The sequence below is a fragment of the Onychostoma macrolepis genome, chromosome 14 (assembly GCF_012432095.1).
Source record: "Onychostoma macrolepis isolate SWU-2019 chromosome 14, ASM1243209v1, whole genome shotgun sequence".
NCBI classification, from domain to species: domain Eukaryota; kingdom Metazoa; phylum Chordata; class Actinopteri; order Cypriniformes; family Cyprinidae; genus Onychostoma; species Onychostoma macrolepis.
Window position 1 is genome coordinate 27106680 of NC_081168.1, and position 21465 is coordinate 27128144.

Genomic DNA, 21465 nt, shown 5'->3' on the forward strand with positions numbered 1-21465 from the left:
TAAATGTGTGCTTAAAAAATTTTAACTGTAAGAAAAATTAACTTATTTCAGGTTATGGGTCTTTTTACCATTACACCACACCACACCACATTGCCAACAACTAATAATGCACTAAATAAGGACAACCTCAGGCTTTTTTTTTTTTTTTTTTTTTAATTAATTATTTATTTATTTATTATTATTATTATTATTATTATGGCATTTTTTTAATGGAAAACATAGTAGAAATTAATGTGTTCTTCCATTGTACTGCTGAGCACAGATTACTGAATAGAGCAGTTTGTAGACTAAATTGAAAAGACTGTGGCACTGATTCTGACAGATGCATCTGGGCTTTGCATATAATAATTGCCCGTTTCTTTGCCAAGTCATTCTCTGTTCTTGATTCATTTCTCGTTTATTATGACTTTATCCTGCACTTTGTCCCTTGTTGTTCTCTACTTGCAGCCTCAATTCCAATCTACGTACCCCAGTGTTGCAATATTTGTCTGTCTTTTGATGTCTTCTATCATTGAAGGCCTTTTTGTTTTCTTTTTTTTTTTGAAACAATGGAAGTTTTTCTTCTTCTTCTTCTTCTTCTTTGCATAATCCTAAACAGCAGGCAAATGTGTTGTCACACCTAGCAATGAATGTCCAATAACCTTTCTGTCTATGCTTAAGAGATATGGTTCAGTAAACCTTCCTTTAACTACAGCTAAAGTGGAAAGATATGACTCATGATACGTTCAAAGTATTAGATGGTGAAGCACAGTGGAAAGCTAATTGGGGAATGTTCCAAATTTAACACATTTAATTAGATAACTGTGATGACAACTTTAAGAGCTGCATCTGGATAGCTCAGGGCTGGTGTATTACAAAGGGTTTTGAAGGTTAGGGGTGCTCAAGGTTGAGTAGATTGTGTTCAGCAAAAAGAAAGCAAGAGGGAGAATGAAAAATGAAATGTGACAGAGAAACAGGCAGACAGAAGGGTGAAAAAATAAATAATCCTAAATTTATGCATAGTTAATGGTTGTTATCAAAGCACAGCTCTGAACTGAATGAAAGTTTTAAAGGGACGAATACTCAACATGTCCCTGCAGAATGTTACAATTGCATCCTTTTTAATTCCTAAACTGATATTTGAGATGAATATGTCACACCTCATAGGATGCTGAATTAGAGTTTGAATTGGGATGAGAGTAAGAGAAATTTACTAATTTAAAATTCAAAGAAATTATGTTTTGTTTTATTTTATTTCATTTATTTTTGGCACCATTTGAAGACCTTGGTTAATATTCTGTAATATTCTGTGATTTCTGTAAAATCTAGTACTCTTTAATAATGCTCCATATAATTGAAGTTAACTTTATTGGCATAAAGTGAATTTCAATTAAATACACAGGGAACCTAAAATGTGAAATCTAAAATGTATTGTATTAGCCACACCTTTAAATTATAATTTTTGCATGAAAAAAAAATGAAGACCAGTTGTCGTTTTATTATTATTATTATTATTATTATTGAATATGACCTAGTAAAATCAGTTTTCCCACACACACACACACACACACACACACACACAAAGTGATTTATTATCCTGTCTTATAGATTGCAAATGTATAATCAAAATGCCAGCAGTTAAACTTTATATTATATTTAATTAAATTCAAATTACAATTAAGTAACTGCTTGCTGCCTTATTTCAAATTTGAGAATTTAATTTGTGTGTATTACGTCACACAGACAAAAATGGAAATGTAATGTCATGCTCTGGTCACCTGCTGTTAGACTGTGAATGAGTTCAGTGTTTTCTGCCCATCACCTCAAAGGTCATTGACGAGTTGAGTACCACAGAACAAACACTCTTGATGCACAGAATAAGCACCTGTCTTCACACTTGGAGTGAAGTGCAGAATTCATTAGTTATTGGGCCGGGAGGTGAAGCGTTCAAATGTGAAGATCCCCACGCCCCCCGACACAAGCATCCATCTCATTTGAAGTGCACATAAAGCTCCCATCCTCTCCAGCAAGTGCATACAGGACCTAATCAAATCATTCACTACAGGGAGTGAAGTGGGGTGAGTATTTACTTGTGCTGTGTTAGTGGAGAGATCTAAGGAAAACAAGTGACACATATGGAACTGAGCATTCAGTCTTATTGTCTCTTAGCGAAGAACTCCTCTTTTGTAGTTTCAGTTGCATTGCTGCTGATGAGGTCATTTTTTATTCAAGTCTTGGTTCCACTAAGTTTAAGGGCTGCCTTGTGGAGATAAAATGGTATATTTAGCACACACATTTTGTGTGTGTGTGTGTGTGTGTGTGACCCTAGAACACAAAACCAGTCATAAGTATATTTGTAGCAATAGCCAACAATACATTGTATGAGTCAAAATTAGCGATTTTTCTTTTATGCCAAAAATCATTAGGATATTAAGTAAAGATCATGTTCCATGAAGATATTTTGTCAATTTTCTATCGTAAATATATCAAAACTTAATTTTTGATTAAGAATATGCATTGTTAAGAACTTCATTTAGACAACTTTAAAGGCAATTTTCTCAATATTTCATATATCAATATTTCATACTTCAATATCAACCTGGTCTCATAAAAATGCGTACCTCTGCGCACTTTTTGTGCGACAATGTTTTACGTACCTTGCTGCACGTTTCGCCGCAGTTTCAAATAGAAGTGTCCACTGAGTGGCGCTAAGACACAGGTTCAATATGTGAACCCTGGCACGTTTTTATTATGTAGATATTGGTATGTATTGCTGTTTTTTTATTACGTTGCTTCAGATACGTACTGCGGCGGTTCAGAATTCAAATATCCGGGGACTGTCGCTAAAGGTTAATGCTCTATCGTGCTGGAAATACGCCCTACACCAAATCCAGCCCTAAACCTACCCGATAGTGTTAACAAATGCCAAACTGATATAAAAATGTATTAGCTGATGCAACTGTGCCATTTGAACTTCCTTTTACGCAGATTTTAACTGCTTTGTCGAACCGTAGTTACACGGGATTGACCGTAGTTACTAAGTCCGTCTCCGTACTCCGTGAGCTACCGAACAAAACTTATCATCTATGAAAACCCATAGATATGAAGCTGGATGTGTGCGATGCTAATGTTCAAAAGCATCAGTTTTCAAATCTCCCAGCATATTAATATTGTTTTGAAGTCATAACATGATATTCTTCAAGTAATTGTGCGAAAATTACGCTTTATTAATCGCAACTCTGTACATTTGTGTGAAAGTGTTCATTTATTTTGGAAACTGCAGTGATATGTACTTATTGGTACGTATTTCATGTCACACTAAAAAGTGCACCCAGGTACGTAAATGCCATGAGACCAGGTAGTTCAATATTTATTTTTATCAGATTCCAGATTTTCAAATAGTTGCATCTCAGCCAAATATAATGTATAAATCTCAATTTAAAAAAAATAAATAAATAAAAATAAAAATGACCCTTATGACTGGTTTTGTGGCCCAGGGTCATATATACACAACCCATACTGTAGTCCTCCAGTCTCATTCACTTCTATTTTGCTGCACTTAACAAATACACATCAAGTATCATAAATGCACCAGATATGAAGATTTTCAGTGAATAACAGCTTACATTTTGATCCCCATCACCTGTCTATTGGTGTGGTTTGTGGAATTATAAGGGAACAAATAAAAGATTAAGAGTAACAATAAAAGGGTACAAGCTGAAAAGAAATGAAAATGCATGAATAATACATGGATAAAAATGAATAATACTCAAATGCACAATTAAGAAATAAAATCAATAGAACTTTAATTAACAAAACAACTAACAAAAATAACACTAATAAACAGTTGCCTGGAAATGTGTTACATTTTTTTGATCACACATGAGTTCATGGGGGACTTTAGTGGGCCACTGAAAGTTTGAAATTGTCCAAAATAATTTGTAAACATATAGAGTTCACCCATTTTAGCAGATGTATTAAAATCACAAATAAATTAATTGATTCAAAACTACATTTTAATAATTATTTGAATGCTTTTATAGTGAGCATATTATCATTTATAAGCTAGGCCTTTGTGTGCACAGCCATGTTTGTTTACAATGCAGTGCAATGTGGGAGTCAGAGTCTATCAGAGCAATTATATGTATAGTAAACTAGACCATCAACTTGTTCTAGGCACATGGTCTAAAGGGCACGGCGCAAGCACACTCAGGGCGTGTCTGAATCCACTTTTGCTAGTTTAACGACGGGAAAACGGTCGGCGCCCCCGGGAAGCATGGTCTAAACGGGTTGTCCCTATTCTCTTAATGAGTAATGGGTGTTTTTTTGGCGTAACATGCAATAAACTTAAATTTTAAGGAGCAAAGACTGAACACATCTCCAGAGAGCAAATGGATCTGCTCATGCACGAGCAAATAGGTAGGCTAATTCTGATACAGACAATGACTATCCATTATGACATGTATAACATTTTTATATTTATGTAGCCTACACAATAATATTATTTTACACTGTAATCCTTTAATTTTTTAAATATTTGGCATGTTTGTGTGCTGCTGCGTGTCCCTGTGTGTAATAAGCAAAGTGAACGCACGTTGTGGACCCTCCCAGAGGCCATTTTCTACTAAGGTGCTCTTTAAATAACCAAAAAAATATTGCCCCATTGATTTCAGACTTTAGACCAGGTTTGAGTTCCTCAAAATAGCAACGCGCCAACAATGCGCCTGAACACACCTCTTTTTTAGACCACCTCTTTTTTCATGGGCGCATAAATGGGCGCAAATGCATTTGCTATTTAAACAACGCGGTGCAGGACAGGAAAATGAGAACTGCGTTGGGCTGAAACCAGCAAAAACACTTGTGCCACGCCTTGCGCTGCATTGCGCCGGGTGTATGATAGGGCCCCCAGTCCCAAAAAGGCTAAAAAAAAAAAAATAGTGAGTGACTAGTGAAGTGGGAGAAAACTTGAGCCTATATAGCTACCTAATGCAGTCTTCGTTTGACAGATAAAACTTGCATACATACATGTGTGGATGCAAACTATAAACCTAGTACTTCTGTGATCATCTGAATGTCTGTAACATAAAAAGCATGGTATTGTGTGCTCAGAAATACTGTTTGAGCAGCTGTTTCATGCATATACATGACAAGCGCTTTGCCAGCCCCTCTCCTTGGGTAAGTGACAATGCGAACATTGAATTGTTGTGAAAGCAAATTAGAATTTTGCAGTTTGCATTCCGTCACACTCTGAAATTTCTAATTACATTAGTTTGATCATACAGTCTTCTCACCTATTTGATGATACATTCAAAAACTTAAATGCACAAAATGTATCCTGTAAGAAATGTTTTGAAATTGTGCATTGCATTACAAATTGAAAAGGTAAAACCTTTTAGTAGGCTCCTCCCCCTATAGTGGCCGGTATCATGTGTCATATTGCATAATTTGCTAGAATTTAATCAAAATATTTTCTAATTTTGACAAAACACGTATATTTGGAAAAGTTTCACGGTTCCATATTTGGTAACTATTTTTTGATATAAGTAATATAGTGACAGGAAAATCCATTAAAAAAATAAAAATAAAATATTTGTTTGAGTGTCACCCAGTGTTTTTTTTGTTTGTTTTTGTTTTTGTTTTTTTACTCAGTATAGCGCCTAAACAAAATGTTTGTGATATCAACTTCAAATTTGGAACATGATTAGACATGCGTCTTTGATTTTACAGCAATTTTAGACTTTTAAATAAAAATAATAATAATAATAATAATAACAATACAGTACAGTTTCAAACTTTTTACACTTTCTGTTCTTTTTCTTTCTTTTTTTTTTAATCCAAAATTTAGAAATGTACTTTCACTTAAGCAATACTCTGCTTTTGTCAACACTACAGTTATATATAATCAAGTACTTTAAGTATGTCATCACATAACAATAAAGCTACCTGGTCTCATGGCATTTACGTACCTGGGTGCACTTTTTAGCGTGACATGAAATATGTACCAATAAGTACATATCACTGCAGTTTCCAAAATAAATGAACACTTTCACACAAATTTACAGAGTCGCGATTAATAAAGCGTAATTTTCGCACAATTACTTGAAAAATATCATGCTATGACTTCAAAACAATATTAATATGCTGGGAGATTTGAAAAATTATGCTTTTGAACATTAGCATCGCACACATCCAGCTTCACATATATGGGTTTTCATACATGACAAGTTTGTTCGGTAGCTCACGGAGTAAGGAGACGGACTTAGGAGACGAGAAGCACCGGTTCGATTCCCGTGTAACTGGTTCGACAAAGCAGTTAAAATCTGCGTAAAAGGAAGTTCAAATGGCACAGTTGCATCAGCTAATAATCAGTTTTACATTTGTTAACACTATTGGGTAGGTTTAGGGTTGGATTTGGTGTAGGGCATATTTCCAACACGATAGAGCATTAACTATTAGCGACAGTCCCCGGATATTTGAATTCTGAACCGCCACAATACGTATCTGAAGCAACGTAATAAAAAAACAGCAATACGTACCAATATCTACGTAAGAAAAACGTGCCAGGGTTCACATATTAAACCTGTGTTTTAGCGCCACTCAGTGGACATTTCTATTTCAAACTGCAGTGAAACGTGCAGCAAGGTACGTAAAACGGTGTCGCACAAAAAGTGCGCAGAGGTACGTATTTTTATGAGACCAGGTTGCAATAAATGCACTTCTTTAAAGCATAATGAATAAATATATTTAACTATAGTAATTTAAAATGCACTTAAAATATAGTTAAACCTTTTAAGTTGACATTATTATAAACTGCTCTTTTTAAAAGTGTACTTAAGTTGGCATGTTAAGAAACATGACATTTAGCCTTGCATTTTATTTGTATACTGGCATCTGCAAGTACTAAGAGTTTGCGCCAGCACAAACCCTCTTTTGGCGTTAAAAACTACTGTCAGGATTTACAAAAGACATACAGTGTAAAATTAGTGATGAAAAGGCATGGACAGTCATTTTGAGACAAATTTATGGGAGGAGAATATTTAAATGAATCATACAACATGATTTACTGAGGTTTAAGGTAGTCAGTTTACTGGTATTTGCATCATTATTTACCACTTAAAAAGCATGTCTTTACCAATTTTGTGCTTAACATGGCTACGCAAGTGTTGCTGCCAGGAGGAGGCACCACAGAAAACACATTATCCAAACATATCCTTAAACTAATTTGTGCTGCTCTTGGTAGATTGTGTTGGTCATTATGGAAATGAGATGTTGCAACTGTGTTCTTTGATTTGCACATTGTCAGTAGATCACCCACAAAAACTCACGCCCATCTGCACTTTTTTGAAACAGTGCTCTTGTGTTAATTTACCTTGTTTAGTAAATCTGCCCCTAAAAGTCCACATTCATTGCACTTAAGTAGATTTCTTTTTCACAAGGCTTTGCTTTTGCAGTAGTAACACAGTAGTGTAAACCAGGGACGATTCTAGGATTTTCATTTTAGGGGGGCTCAGCCCCCAATGAGTATAATAATAAAAAATAAATATTTGCAAAAAAATGGATTGAAAATTTGTAGAACCGTTCTACATAAATTCAATTCAAACAATATATTTTGTTTTTGTTTTTAATTAATACAAAACACACACACACACACACACACACAATGTTTCAATCTCTGTCAATCACTCTGATATGCAATTAAAATGAGTGCACTGACAGAGTGCTGTCGGTCACTGTCTTTAATCATTTCTATGCATAACTGTATGGTAGTTAATGCCACATGCACTGTAATATTATGTTCTATATTGAAAGCTAAATTTTCAAATGAAAATAGCAATAACGTGATCGTTTTATAAAGTATGCGTTCATATGTGTTAAGGGCTTTCGCTGAAGGAAACAGCTGTGGTGTGATGAGTGGTGAATGCAGCAAAAACTTTACAGTAGATTGGAAACCAATTGCTTTCCCATGACTTTTTGTAAACTGTATTTATGACAAAGAACTGCATAGATGTAGATATTATAACAATCTATCGATAAACACACACCTTGTCCTCTCCTCTGCGCCACCGCAGTCTGTGGATTGAAGAAAGCACAGAAAGATGGGGAGGAGCCGAAGTCTGCTGCCGTTTTCATTTGAAATTTAAAGGGAAAGAATTTTTAGGGGGGTCTGAGCAGAAATTTAGGGGTGCTGAAGCCCCCCTAAAAATGGCCTAGCGACGCCCATGGTGTAAACATTGTTTGGTGTGCACAAACAACGGTAGCTTCATTATATACTAAAGTATATTGTTTTGGTCTCTCCATGTTGATTGAATTAAATCGCAGCTCATGGTGACCTTCTGTTTTCTGGTTTGTTAAAAAAGATGCTAGCCTTCATGACCTTTGTCTCCAGCACATCATTCAATATGCTGCCCTGATGTGTGCTCTGGTTCGACCAAGCAGAATCACTTATCAGATAACTCTGAGAAAAAGGTTGCGTGAAAACGAAGCATCCCTAAACATTCCCCTCTGTGACCTGAAGTGCACTTTTATTTTGAACTCGCAAACAATATAGCGTCTTTGCCTCTGCACTGATGTGAATGGCTAAAACCTCTTTTGTGTTTGCACTTTTATACGGTCCGTTGAATACATGAAAGAATCATCCAAGTTCACCTTACCAAGTGTTGAGCGATGCTGAGCTGTGAAGAGGCTTTGACTTGATATGATTTGTTTGCCGCTGAGAAAGGGGGAAAAAAAAAACTGCGTTATTGAACGTTACTGCAAGGTAACTGAATAACAGAGGACTCTGACTGGTGTAAATAAGTGCTCTAAAATACCTCAATACTACACAGTGTCACAAGAAACTGCTCTCTGCTGCAGGCATAACATTATTTGTAGCCGTAGAGGAATTTTGCATTGTGGAGTAACGGAATAGCATTTTGTGCAAGATGATACAATAACTAGCATTTAGGACATGACCGGAACCGTTCCACATTTATACTTGCAGATGCAGAAATTGAAAAAAAAAAGATGTAACCTACCTTAACCCTGAAGAAAACTAACAAGTACACATAAGGACAGAGACATGAGTGTCATAGAAAGAACATAAAACTGGACATTTTGTGGTGGTATTGAACTCATGAGGTGCTCACATGCTCACTCATTCTGTATTCAATACAAAGTCAGTGACGCATGCAAATATAAATTAGCAAATTCAGACAGACAGTTTTTTTGTGTATGATGTTAGTCATGCCGCGTCTGTTCTGAAAACTAATTTAAATCTGTTCTGACCATTCAAATTGAAACAAATATGTATGTGGTTTGGAAAAACAATCTTATGGGTGAATTATTCTCACTATGAAGAGCACTACTCTCTCATATGACACAAAATTCATCATCATTATTTTATTTTTTACTTTGAAACTACTTGTAAAGTTACTAATAAAGTGTTATTTTACGATCACTGAGATACTGTTATCATTTTTAGCAGTATATGATTTATTTATTTATTTTTTTTCACAAGGTCTCATTACTTAATGTTAGTTAATACATTAGCTAAACATTAACTTACAGTATCGATTAAGATTCATGATCATAATCATAGTATTTCATTATACGCTGATGATATTATTCTATATTTAGACCACTTTGATGTTTCAGTCTCTAGTATAATTAAGGAATTTGATAATTTTAGTAGCTTATCAGGATATAAAATAAATTGGAGCAAATCTGCTTTAATGCCAATTAACAATGTTAAAGTTAATTCTTCTATTCCCTCATTTATCCCTATTAAGGAATCTTTCATCTATTTGGGCATTACCATACATAAAAACATTCATAAGATTGCCAGAGACAATTTTAATAATATTTTAGTTAAGGTCAAAATGACATTCAAAGATGGAAGAATCTTAAAGTCTCTCTTCAAGGAAGAATCTCCACTGTTAAGATGAATTTGTTACCTCGATTTAATTTTTTTCTCTATGCTACCACTTTCTCCCCTCCAGGTTACTTTAAGGAGATCAACTCCATAATTTCTAAATTTATCTGGAATGATAAATGCCCCAGAATTAAGCTTACCACATTACAACATCCTAATAGCGCAGGAGGACTGGCTGTACCAAATTTTGAACTGTATTATTGGTCGCTCCAGCTTAAGGCTCTTCATAATTGGGTTGATCCTCAATCTACAGTTTCTTGGAGAGTGATTGAAGCTGACAAGGTTAAACCAAATAGACTCCAAGATATGTTATTTACTGGCACAGGAAAAAGGGGATAATTATAAATTTGGTCCGGTTGTGGCCAACTCTATTAAAATCTGGAAAACGGTGGAACGTCGGATAGGAGGAACCTTCAAATTTTGTAACAGTACACCTTTATGGCACAATTTTAATTTTGTATGCGGAAATCGTCCATTTGTCCAACCCTCTTGGTCCTCTTTGGGTGTAAACACATGCGGTGATATATATGATAACCAGGGCTTATGTTCATTTCAGACATTAAGAACCAAATTTTGTCTACCAGCATCCGCATATTTTGTCTTTCTTCAATTACGTTCTGCTCTCAAAGCGTATGGAGTTCCTTGGGCATCTCCCATCTCCTCTCATCCTATGCAAGATTGGATTGCACCATCTGTTGGTCGGCCGTCTGTTTCTTTAATATATAATAAGATTATTGATTGCATTACAAAACCTCTTTCTATTAAAACTATTTGGAATGGGGAATTATCTGACCTTAATTTGTCTGTCGACTGGGAGAGAGTGTGGTCTAATCTCAGTTTAACATCTAAAAATCTGGCTCATCGTCTTATTCACTTCAAAATCATTCATAGAGCATACATAACTCCTTACAAAAGATTTAAAATGAAACTACAACCGAATCTCAACTGCCATATATGTAATACTACATCGTCAGGTACTTTTCTGCATATGTTTTGGGAATGTCCTGTCGTCATCAGTCTATGGACACATGTAAACCTGGTTCTATCATCCTTACTGCATATTGATTGGTCTGTTAATCCAAGTTTGTGTCTTCTTAATGATGATTCTGGCCTCTGTATAACTTCAATGCAAAAGAGAATGTTGTTTGCTGGTTTTACAGCTGCAAAGAAGACAATAATACAAAACTGGTTTACACCGCACATGTGTGGAAAAACATATTGGATCCGTAGCCTCCTGCAAATAGTGACTTGTGAATGTACAACAGCACGAATCAATGGGGCCAAGCCTTCTACCATTGATGCTTGGCAGTGCTTTCTCTTTGATATACGTGACTGTATAAAAGAGTGACTTTTATGTTTTTCTTGTCCTTCCCTCTCTCCCTCCCTTTGACTGGACTTTGAGATATTGAGTATGTGTCTGTTGTTGTTGTTTTTATTATTATTTTGTATTTTTTATTTATTTATTTATTTTTTTGGATATGTATGAAAAATAAAAAATGTTGATAACAAAAAAAAAGAGTAGTGAGTGATTTTTCTCTTTGTGTTTGGTGTTTTATTAACATTAAAGGCATAATTCACCCCAAAATTAAAATAGGCTAGTGTTTGATTTTTATACCTTCATTTACTCACTCAAAAGTTGTTTTAAACCTGAACGAGTTTCTTCTGCTGAAAATAAATGCTATTTTGAAGAATGTGGAAAACCAAACAGTTGCTGGTCTACAGTGACTTCCATAGTATTTTTTTTTTTCCTACTGTTAAAGTCAATGTGGACCAGCAACTGTTTGGTTAGCCACATTCTTCAAAATATCTTCTTTTGTGTTCAGCACAAGAAAGAAATTAATACAGGTTTGGGACAACATGTGAGTGAGTAAATAATGACAGAATTACAATTTTAGGGTGAACTACCCCTTTAATTACAGTCGGCAGCATATTTAGTACTGTCCCTTTAAGACCTGCACGCATCTAATATACAGGCACACATGCGTTTCTCTCAGCTGTTTACCTTCATTTTAGACATAACCAACTGAGTCTATACATAAACCTGGTGTGTTTTGACAGTATTAGCACAACACATAACTTAGTTCAGTAATCAGGCGCTGTTTGACGGGCTTTTTAGAGCACGCGCTTTGGGTGTATGTGCTCAGAAAAGGCGCTCGTCAGAACAGCACACTGAGTGAAACGTTTAACCAGTAAGTCTTTGAAGCAGATGCAGATAATGTACTTTTGGTGACTGCGAATAAGTGCAGTGTCCCGTGAGAGTAACTCTACCGCTGAGTTAACACTGATCTGAATGTATGTGGCGTTGTACAGTATAGAGACGGCGGCGCCAGAAGTGCAGCTGATAGAATGCGCGCTGAAGTACGATACTACGATATTTCTTCAAAAAAGCAAATCGTGGAGACATTTTTATAGTCCACGATCAAAAATCGTCATATCGAACACCTCTACTCTCGGCAGAAATCGCAGACTGGGGGCACCGGACTGCAAGGGCACTTTACCGTCGGACCTCAAAGGGGCAGGGGCTCGAGCCCCCCCCCCCTGTGCACGCCACTGAGTAAATACATTAAAAACAATAATAAAATCAAAAGTCAGATCACATAAACCATTCAAACTGGCTATTGTAATATCTGCCTCAGGTAAAATTACTCGCGTTCATTTCTGCACTCAATTATATAATGTTTTAATTACATATGCACCTTTATGAAAATTAAACACGGGTTTACTACAAATAAATAACTAAAGTAAAACTAAAGCAACCACATTAACATGGTTTTGCTATACTAGCCATATAGCTTCACCATGGTATTTGTAGTAAAACTGTTATACTAATAGTAATCAATCCGATTGACACGCAATGCACGCATACTTCTGAAACGCCCAGATGTACAAAACAGACCCTCCCACCTCTGTAATAAACACAAGGTGTATTCGACTTGAAGCGGCGCCGCGCATAATGATCAGTGTATGACATCAAAGTACCGCGAGAGCTTAAGGATGCATCTGCTTTCTTATCGCTCTCGCGGTACTTTGATGTCATAAGCTGATCATTTTGTGCGGCGCCGCTTCAAGTCGAACACACCCACAGAGATGTTAGTCGGGTCATTCTACAGAAACATCCACTTTTCTGTTCCTAGACTTTAAAGAAATATTACAATTGAAATACACATTAGGGTTACATTTATATATATATATATATATATATATATATATATATATATATATATATATATATATTAAAATGAAACAATATGTTATTTGAACAATTACATCTTCCTTAGCCATCAATGTGGCATTATTATTATTTTTTTTATTAATTATATAGAATTCCAAGTACCACAAAACTGCTAGTCCCCACAGCCATGTATAGCAGGAAAGTGCTTTATTTTGAGGTCAAAAACAGGATTTTCTACCATTTAAAATACAAAAGTATATTCATAACTATCAAATATATGATATAAATGGCATAATAAAACAAAATGTCAAAAAAATATTATAAAATATATAATGAAAACAGTGGTCCCCTGGAGTTGTGTCACTGGTGTTACCGCTTAACAAAAGTCTTTTATTTTGGAATAAAAAAATCACACTGATGACATCACTCGACTTCCTCCTTCCTATTTTCTAAACATCTATGAAAAAAGGAATGAGAAAATTTATCATAACTGAAAAGAAACAGTGGACTAAGTCCACTGTTTCTTTTCAGTTATGATAAATTTTCTCATTATCTCATGATTTCATATGAAGCTTTTAGTTGATGTCACTGGTGTGACCTATTTATTGTTAGGAAATGTAAAAAAACTATAATACAAATGGATTAAACTACTTAATTTAGTGAGTATACCATGATTGACAACATGTGGCTTGATACCTTGCAGCAGACATTTTGTAAAATGCATTTTCATGAAAATTGTCACTGGTGTTACTGTCACTGGTGTTACTGTCACTGGTGTTACTGTCACTGGTGTTACCGCTTAACAAAAGTCTTTTATTTTGGAATAAAAATCACACTGATGACATCACTCGACTTCCTCCTTCCTATTTTCTAAACATCTATGAAAAAGGAATGAGAAAATTTATCATAACTGAAAAGAAACAGTGGACTAAGTCCACTGTTTCTTTTCAGTTATGATAAATTTTCTCATTTATCTCATGATTTCATATGAAGCTTTTAGTTGATGTCACTGGTGTGACCTATTTATTGTTAGGGAAATGTACAAAAAAAACTATAATACAAATGGATTAAACTACTTAATTTAGTGAGTATACCATGATTGACAACATGTGGCTTGATACCTTGCAGCAGACATTTTGTAAAATGCATTTTTCATGAAAATTGTCACTGGTGTTACTGTCACTGGTGTTACTGTACTGTTTTTGTCTGTCACATTAAATAAATAAAACATGATCTCCTTATTTCTTGCATTTTCATTATTTTTCTGTAAATCTGACTACATGTGCTGAATTTTTTTTTTAGAAATAATATTTCATAGAAACGTTTAATATTGCTAAAGAAGGTATCACCAGTGACAAAAAATTATACATGTGGTCTTGAAATAATTGCACAAAAAAGCAAAAAAATAATAATAATTAAGCCGTCATTTATATGTATTCATAAAGTCAAAAGGTAATCTAATAATGTGATCTAAGTTTAAATGTAAAAAAAATAGATACATTTTAAGACATTTTGCCATACCAAAAGTGGACGTGTCTGTAGAATTAACACAGTCTCATCCCAACTCTTCACATATTGACGCTTGGTAAGGACCCTTTGGCGTCGTTTTTTGACGCACAGGGTACCCCTTTAGCGTAATTTTTCGATGTGCAGGGTCTGTCATGGTTCATGGGTCTGTGTGCTCATTCTGTGTGTGTGTGTGTGTGTGTGTGTGGCTCTGCTCGTTGTGCTTGTCAGCGTTGCCTAGTTACCGTGCACCTGACAAGGTAATGCACGTGTTGCTCGTCTGCACTGCCTATATCTGGCTGGCGTGTTTGTGGGGTATTGTTGGATCGTTGTTGTTCATGTCCTGTCTCACTCTCTGTCAGTCCTTCTAGTTCCCGAGTTTTCTCCGCCTGGTTGCTGTTCCTTTTCCCCTGGAAAGTGTGGACTATTTGGAGCGTTTGCACTGCCTGAGCTGGAGATTCTGCTTCACCGGATTATCAGCACTTCCTCTGTGCTGTATTATTGGAGTTGTCTAATAAAGACTTATTATTGACTCGCAATTGGATCTTGAGTTTCTGTACCGTGACAGAACGATCCAACCCTTATGGATCCAGCGAGTACGACAGATTTAAGAGACTTTTTGTCTCACAGTAATTCACGCATGGATCGCCAGGAGGAACAGATGGCAGCCTCTAATCGCGCAGTTCAAGTCCTGGTCTCTCAGGTCTCGGAACTGACCACCCAGCTACAGCGTCTCCAGACTGATTCTGTTCAGCTACCCACTGTGTCTAGTCCACCTGCGTCTTCTATCTCGAATCAGGCTGTTCATTTCAACGAACCCCGCCTTCCGCATCCAGCCTTTTACTCTGGTGAGCCTCAGCAATGCCGTTCTTTCCTTGCCAAATGTTCTCTATACATCTCCTTCCAACCATCGTCGTTTCCTACTGAGGAATCGAAAGTAGCGTTTGTCATAACGCTGCTCTCTGGACGGGCGGCTCTTTGGGGAACTACAGTTTGGGAGCAGAGACTTCCCTGTTGTGCCGTTTCATTCATTCTCGGAAGAGATCAAGAAGGTTTTTGATCGGGCAGTTTCGGGCAGGGAGGCGGCTCGTTTTCTGGCGGAGTTAAGGCAGGAAAATCGGAGCGTCACTGATTACTCCATTGAATTCCGCACCCTGGCGGCGGAGTGCCGTTGGAACTTAGAGGCACAGTGGGATATGTTTTTACATGGACTGGCTGAATATATCAAGGATGAGATCTATTCACTGGAGTTACCCACATCGCTGGATGGCTTAATCAGTCTGGCGATTCGAGTGGATACCAGATTGCAGCAGAGAGATCAGCGAGCGCGCCGAGCTACGGCAGCCAATCGGTTGAACCACCTTCCTGTCACCTCCTGCGACACGGACGTCGTCTTCGCCGACCCAGAACCCATGCAGATGGGCAGATCCCGCCTTTCCCTGGAGGAGAAGCGGAGGAGGCGAAATGAGGGTCTCTGCCTATATTGCGGCGGCTGGGCACATCGCAGCACAGTGTCCCGTAATTGAAAGACTCATATGACCTTGCTTGGATGGCTAATTGGGTAATTATGTAAACCCATGATTCATTAACATCTTAAAAAAGTTCATTGGTGAGAAAGAATGATATCTGGAGGCCAAATGATATGCAACCCATTGTCCCAAGGCATCTGATATAGCAACGTCACTATACAGACACAAAAAGTACCCTATAGCACTTTATTTTATTTTATTTTTTTCTCCAGTTAATGTGTTTATACTTCAATATACCTTTTATGTGTATATTGTTGAATAAAGGGTAGATTTAGTGATAGGATTCAGAATGACTCAAAAATATTGATATAATATAGTGTTGCAGTGATTATGTATTTTTAAGGCCAACCTGGGAGTTAGTATCACCCTGGTAAGCCTAATTAGATTTTTCCATTGGTTTCTTATTTATTTATTTATTTATTTGCAGAAAATAAGCTCTGTGACCAACAAAACTTCATGATTTTTAAATGTTTTGTTTATCATGATAATTATATTTTGAAGCCTAAAAGTGATCACCAGAAGTAAAACGATAAATGTAGGCTATAAACGAACTACACAATGGATGCCTAACTTCAGGATCACCACCAAGGAATCTTCCATCAGCTATTTCCGTCTTCGTTTGAAAAACATTTTCCCTGAGAGTTTAGATTGCAAAAGTGTGATCATAAACAGAAAATACCATCAATTACATTCAACAAAATGATTGTATTGAACATTTGGAAAAGTGCCAGATTTATCATATACTTTAATGATAACATTTGAGAATGCATTTGTCTACCCGCTCAAAAGCTCAACCGCTGTGTTTTTTTGTCTTGAGCTGTTAACAGAAAGTAGGTCATCTCATTTTATTCACCAGCATGGAGAGTGTCAGTGGACTGAATTGAAGGCAAAATCTCCATTATTTTGCCCCTTTACTCATTCTTTCAAGGAAGAATTCATTACTTTGAAATTGTTCTCCAACTATCTTTTACGGTCAGCTGTAAGGCTCTCTGCTTGTTAGTGTAAAATTATCCATGCAGCACATATTGAGAGAAAATGTTCCTTTTGAAAATCTCAATGTACAAGTGCAATTCACTCAAGAGCACTACAGAGTCAAATAAAGAATGTCGGGTTTAACAAAACACAATTATTCTACCAAATGGCCTTATCCAAACTAAAACAAAAGCAACAGTGAAAGCAAAACAGAGCAAAAACATTGTACCATCCTGGTAGAAGATATAATAAACTTTTATGGATGATGTTACTATATCATGTATTTAACATGGTTGGACAGGAACTACCGGCTTAATAAAATGTGGTATAGTGGTTCTAGTCTCAATGAAACAAGTCATTCCCTGCTCTGTTTGACTTGGGGGAAGAGACACAGTAGCCTATCCATCATGATTTTGTCTGGCACATCTACAGCTACGCTCATCCAATCACATCTAGTTTGCCATGCTGCACAGGGCTGCTAGGGCTTTGGATATCTTTAAGCAAGGAACTGCTGCACGGCACACACCTTCAAGACATCTTAGATAACCTTGTTGAGGCTTGCTCATTTTAAGGGGACAGGGTTAGCTGCTGGCCACTGGCTTGGCAAGAATATTGTCTATGTCAGCTCCTGCCAAAGGAGATCTAGTTCCCAGTTCATGGCCTCTGGTGCAGTAAATTCTGGGCACCCATTGTTGAATTCAAACATCCATGTCTGCTGGTGCATCGGTCCTTGTATCATGATGAATTGCTGTTGGTGTGATGGGGCGAGTCTCCATGCAGGACATCAGTTGGTGGAGTAAGCGGGAACAGTCTAGGAATTCTAGAAACCTAAAGTGATACTGAACATCATCCATAAAGACTGAAAGTTGAGATTTTCTGGTTGAAGCATTATCTTCAGGCTTGGGCTACAAGAGCAATGCAGCGTTAGCATGATGGAGTTAATGTTAGAAAGCCATTTCACCTACAACTCACCTTAGTTCACCTTCTGAAGGTGAAGTGAGAGCTAACAGATTGATGCCAGCTGGGTTTCTTTCCACTGCCACTGCCACTGCCTGTGTGGGTTTGTGCCGGTCAGCCCACAGGAGACGCTCAGCCATCAGACGAATTATGGGGAATCTGGGTTGTTAAACTTTATACCTTTAGTTCTTCCAGCCTGCCATTTTGAAAGATGTCAGCTGGAGTTTTTCATTTCATTCCAAACCTTGAAGTAAAAGTCTTTTAATGTTTTAGTGCTGAGCCTTATAAGAAAAAGTGAATCATGAAATTGATATGGGAAGAGACAATTGTATGAATAGAACAAATGGCAGGATATCACTGATTTAATGAGCTTCAGAAAGTATTATTTTACTCTGTTCTGCCTTAAAAGATGCTTTGAACGATTTTAGCAGTTTGCTAACTTCCCCGAGCCAAATATACACCCTCCAAAAACCATACTTCAAAGTTATGCTAGCAATTTTGAATGGACAAAATGATTTACAGATAGAAGGTGCTTCTGTTTTAAACAGTTTCACATACAGCATGTGACTTGCCAAAAACAATTCCTTCTCCAGTAGTTTTTTTTTTTTTTACCTTTTTGAGTTATTTCCTCTGTAATTATGATAAAGCTGCTTGTTTTATTAACATAATGGGGGAGCGTTGAAATATTAAATATTCCTGCATATGGCCACTTTGGAAGTTTGCTAAGGCTTCCTAGTTAGGGACCACTAGTTTAAATTACCTTTAAAACGATGTGGATAAATTGAATAAAGGCAAGATTTGATGCATGATTTTTATATGAACCTTTACAATCAAAATGCATTTTTTAGCTCATTCGAGAAAACAAACTCATCAGCAGGTATCGGGCACATCTTAAAGGTATTGACCCAACAAACACAGTCTGATGAATTCACCGCTGTTGGAAATGAAGCCCCTACAGAGTCTTTATAGCTTGCTGTAGAGATCCCAGCAGGAAAGTCGAGAACCATGTTTATGTAAGCATGTTTGCTTCAGTACAGCCTCATACACTTTCAGGTAACATCATCTTCACTCGCCTGCCCCTAATCGATGGTGTATTTGCAAGGTCAGGAAACAAATTAGAACAGCAAAGTGAGGGATTGGTGTCTCTCATTCGGCACTTAAAAAATGATCGGGGTCAGTAATATCCAAAATGAGAACTCCCCATACTTGGCCTTTCTATCAGAGAGCTTGTTCTTAGTCTCGGCAAATTGACTAACTTCTTTGGCTTTTCCTCTCACCTCCCGTTCCCCTGACAACTGCCTGTGAACTGAAAGACTGTTGTTATGGACATGTCTTAGACAGAAACTGAACCCCAAGGATGCCAACATGGTCAATTAAAAGTGAAGATGGTTAGGAACTACACGCATGGAATCAATACTCATTTTCATTACGCCGGAGATCACTCAAACTCAGGTTTGGGCTTTTACCCTGTCAGCTGAATTTCTTCTTATATTAAAATGAATCGAATATTACAGTGAATTGGACTTCAGCTGGACCCCAGAGATCCATGGCTAAATGACAGGGTAATTAAGGAGGAGTTAAGGGTTTAATGAAGACATAACAAAATGTAATTAGTTTCAAATTAACCACACTTGACTGAATAGAAACTCTTTTCACATAGAGGAAAATACTTTTTCCCACTCATTTTGGGTTTCTTTGAGGTAGATCTTTGGACCTTGGAGTTGAAGAAAGACTTCAGCCATAGCTTTAGCAGTTAGCTCTAGTACTATACAGTACATTCAGTCCCAGCTTTAGCTTTAGTTTACATAAAGTAGTTTGGCTTTGAATGTCCAATTGAAATGGTAGTAAATTATTAACTTTAAATAAACAAAGTGTTCAAATTGAACAGCTTCATTTTAGGACCAAAACATGCTCCTAAAAATACATATTTGTGTACACTGTTGATCACTTAGCAGGCAGAGCAAATTTTGTGTAGTTTTTAAAAGATTTCCAAAGCATACAACAACAACAACAAAGCTTTTAACAGTTATGCATATCTCCTTTTTGCACCTGTTTAGCTTCTGATTCAATGCACTTGGGTGCTCTGTTATGTCACATCATAATGCAAAATCATCCAGCATCTGACCGCTAGCTCTGTCAACTGTGAGGTTTTCCTACAAATAAGAAATAAACATATGTGACTCTGGACCACAAAACCAGTTATAAGGGTACATTTTTGGAAATTGCGATTCATACATAATCTGAAAGCTGAATAAATAAGCTTTGTATGTATGGTTTGTTAGGATAGGACAATATTTGGCCAATATGCAACTATTTGAAAATATGGAATCTGAGGGTGCAAAAAAAAAAAAAAAAAAAAAAAAAAATAAACAAAATATTGAGAAAATCACCTTTAAAATTGTCCAAATGAAGTTCTTAGCAATGCGTATTACTAATCAAAAATGAAGTTTTGATATATTTACGGTAGGTAATTTGCAAAATATCTTCATGGAACATGATCTTTACTTAATATTCTAATGATTTTTGGCATGAAAGAAACATTGATAATTTTGACCCACACAGTATATTGTTGGCTATTGCTACAAATCTACCTGTGCAACTTATACATGGTGGTCAAGGGTCACATATTAAATCTGTGGCATCATCTTTTGCTTCATCCTGGCTCCTAATTTACCAACAAGTTACAAATTTGTACTTCTCTTTTAGCAACTGCAAGTGAAAATGACACAAATTTTCTCTTCAGCATTAAGTTCTTCCCTGAACAACTAACACTGGAAAGTTTTTGTTTGTTTGTTTTATTCTTCTTTTTTTTCTTTCTTTTTTCAACTCTTCAGGTCAGATTCACTCAAACACCTTAGCATGTAAAAATGTAAATCTTTTATACACTACAAATCAGGGGCGGATCTACCGGGGTGGTAACTGCCACCCTAAGAAAAAGCTGTGTCACCCCACCTGTCACCCCAGAATTATCACAGAAGAAAATATAAATGTAAGCAGTGTTTCATGTGCTACTTTTCAGCCGCGGCAATGACAGCTCACGATGGTGCATGATGGTTGCACGCACACGCAGCGTGCCTAGTGTTGTCTGCTTCATCAACAAACGACTCTTATGAACCGGTTCTTTTTGATGTAAAAAACACAAAGCGCAGCCCACTCACTTACGAATTGTTTTTACATTTGTTCGTGAATCAGATACTGCTTCTCGGTTTATTCAGAAGTCTTCTGAGAAATCTAATCCCGTCCGGATATGTCTGAGATTCAACCCGTAATTGTTTGGTGATCCGATTCTCTGACCGCTCGCTCCACTTTCATCATGGATATAGACCTTTCTGCCATATCGGACGAAACAATAACATGAAATCAATAAGAAGATGCCGATCATAAAAACTAATAGCAGAGTTAGGTAAGAATCTTGTATTGCAGTTTTCTCGATTGTTAAC